Source organism: Capra hircus, chromosome 23, assembly GCF_001704415.2.
Source record: "Capra hircus breed San Clemente chromosome 23, ASM170441v1, whole genome shotgun sequence".
Classification (NCBI taxonomy): Eukaryota; Metazoa; Chordata; class Mammalia; order Artiodactyla; family Bovidae; genus Capra; species Capra hircus.
Window position 1 is genome coordinate 20,667,460 of NC_030830.1, and position 3,428 is coordinate 20,670,887.

Consider the following 3,428-nt stretch of genomic DNA (forward strand, 5'->3'; position numbering starts at 1 on the left):
AAAAAGACAAAAATGAGGATCATTTTGTAGTTTTTTTAAAAAGTGTTATACTACTTATTAGGGATGAAATTAAAAGATGAATCAGTGATTCCAGTCTTATTAGGAGAATATTTGGAGGAAAAAACTTTTATTCATAAAATATTGAAATGAAAGGAAGAACATTTCAGCAATTGGGGAAGAACACATATGACCCTCTCCGTTCCTCACTATCAATTAATTAATTTATTATTCATCTTGTGACAAACACTGTTTCATGGATGCTGACACTGGGGACACAAGGGAGAAGAAAACCAGATACAGTTTTTGCCTTAATGCACTATATGGCCCCGTGAAAGAGTCCAACACTAACTAAATATCTTAAATAAATATTTTAACAAAATAAATATGAACAACATTGTCCATATGACACCTATAGCAATTCTATGAAGGTGCTACCTGTGGTAGCATATGAAAAGTAGGTTTGACTCAAAGAGGAAAGGGAAACTTTTCCTAAGAAAGTCACTAATTGATCTGAGACTGTGAAAGGATGAACAGGAGTTGACTCAGAATGAAGCAAAGGGACAGGGCCCAGGAAGAAATGCAAGGCAGCCAGAGTGGCTAGCGAGCAGAGAATGAGGGGACTCTAGTGTAAGGTGAAGCTGCTGAGACATCACGCGGTCAAGACAGATTGAGCTTTGTTAGATAGGGTGGGGATTTTTGTTCCTTCACAGGCCCAAAGGTTCTCCGGACATCTGATTTTAAGCAAATAACAGATGTGATCAGAATTTCTTTTTTGAAAAGATCACTCTGGTGGCAGTGTGGAGAATATATTGAATGAGGCAAGAGTGGGACTATTCAAGCAGCTCAGAAGTTAGCAGGACTCTAGTCAGTAACAATAACTTAAACTAGAGTAGTGACTGTGTAGATGGGTAGGAGTGTTCACCAAGCTCCTATGATGTGCCAAGCACTAAGCTAAGTACTGAGATGCAGTCTTTGCCTTAGTAGGCTCATGTTCTTGTAATAAAAACTGATTCATAAACAAGTGCCTATGCCATCCAATAATATGAACTCTTTCACCCTTAAAAGACTCCAAGAACCTCTGGGTGTTCCCTTCATTCCCTCATCTTTGTGCCTCCTCACTTAGATCATCCTTCAGAAAGTGCAAATTCTGACCCTCTCATTGCTGATTGAGTTTCTTTTCTTCATTCCTCATATTTGTGGTATAAGGAAACCAACTGATAAGAGAACCATCGAGGTTAGCTACAATACATTTCAGTAGCTAACTGTAGTGAATCCTCTTCATGTTGATTCTTTTCCTGTAACCCATCAAGACCTGAAATGAACTGCAGCAAGAACCCTGACTTTGTCCTCTCAGGACTGTCCCGTGACCCAGACAAACCACAGCTCCTCTTTGGTCTCTTCCTGGCCCTCTGCTTGCTGAGTCTCTTAGGAAACTCACTACTGCTGTTGGCTATTGGCGCTGACATCCACCTCCACAGCCCCATGTACTTCTTCCTCAGCCAGCTCTCCCTGGTCAACCTCTGCTCCACTACCACCACAGCCCCCCAAATGCTGGGGACGCTGTGGACCAGTAATGGACTGATCGCCTCTGAGTGCCTGGCCCAGTTATATTTCTTCACAATTTTGCTGATATGGACAACCTGCTTTTGACGGCCACGGCTATCGACTGCTACGCTGCCATCTGCCATCCCCTGCACTACCCACTCCTAATGACTCCTTGCAGATGTGCACTGCTGGTGGGTGGGTCACGGGGAGTGGCCCACTCTGTCTCTCTTCTCCATGCCCTGTTGCTACCCCAGCTCTGATTCTATACTAATCAAGAAATTCCCCACTTTTTCTGTGATTTTGGACCACTCTTTAGACTTTCCTGCTGTGATACCCACCTCAATGAGGACCTGATGATGGTTCTCACAGGACTCTTAGGAATCAGCCCTCTCCTCTGCATCATAACCTCCTATGCCCATATTTTCCTTGCTGTATCTCAGGTCCCATCAGCACAGGGGAAAAAGAAAGCCCTGGCCACATGCAGCTCCCACCTCTCCACGGTCATCCTCTTCTACAGCTCGGTCTTTGCCACCTACCTGAAGTCCCTGTCAGCTTCTCATGCCTCTGGGGAGCTGGGTGCTGCTATCATGTATGCCCTGGTAACCCCCACTTTCAATCCTTTCATTTATAGTCTAAGAAATAAGGAAGTGAAGAGATCCCTGAAAAGGATTGTAGGCATAGAGAGTTCATGGCATTAGGAATAATTCCAAAAAATAAGTGTTTGGGGGAAAAAAAAAAAAAAACCACACTCTTCACCACCACACTGATAAAGTGAGTCAGTTAACACCAAGGCTTTCACATGTCACACTGTATGATAAGGTATATTGGATATAACACTACATAGAAATTTGGAGAACTAGCTTCCAGGTCCCAGTCTAGGGGCAAGCTTGTATATGTATTCCAGCTATAGGTATATATATTATTTATTATCTATATTATTATCTCAAAACATTATATCAGTAATATGTCAAAGTGAAAGTGAAGTCATGTCCAACTCTTTGCGACCCCATGGACTGTAGCCTACCAGGCTTCTCCGTCCATGGGATTTTCCAGGCAAAAATACTGGAGTGGGTTGCAATTTCCTTCTCCAGGAGATCTTCCTGACCCAGGGATTGAAACCGGATCTCCCGAATTGTAGGCAGACACTTTAACATCTGAGCCACCAGGGAAGTCAAAGGAAGTATAACGCACATTACATTATATTATATAATTAAGTATATTATATATATAGTATTCTTTAGAGTTGATTGGATGAGCTGCTCTTTAAGTTTCCTTGTAAAGATAATACTATTGAGACGTGATCATCTATTCCCATCATTACCAACATTTTGATCACTATTGCCATTTCTATCACCAGTTTAATAATGAAGATCATCACCATCAGCTTTAGTCAATATCATCTTTTTGTCAGCAGAGTCACCTTACAAAGTACAGTCTTCAGTTCTCTCCCCATCAGTAACACCAGTATCATCATCATAAGTAAGAGAAAGAAACTGGTCCTATGCACTTTTTCCCCTTTTAATGCCTTATTTTTCAGAATGTTCTATTAATTTGTGTTTTTGTGCTATCTTGATAATTGTGGGAAATATCATCATGGCATGGTGGATAAAAATGTCTTCATAAATTTGAAAGCATAATAAATATTTGCCCTGGGAATACAAGATTACATAACTTACACAGCACAATATATGTGGGTTCCCTAGGTGGTGCAGTAGTAAAGAATCTGCCTGCACAATATATACACAATGTCTAAAATTTTCTTTAAAATTTTCCAGGAAAAAAAAAAAGGAATGGTAGATGGTAGGCACAATATTGGCAAAACATTGACGTCAAAGCTGGATGATAGGTACATAAGGGTCTGTTACACTACCAACTCTACTTCT

General features: G+C 41.1%; 1 pseudogene; it reads left to right on the plus strand.

The window, feature by feature from the left end:
- LOC102191232 lies at positions 1,318–2,243 on the plus strand (annotated as a pseudogene).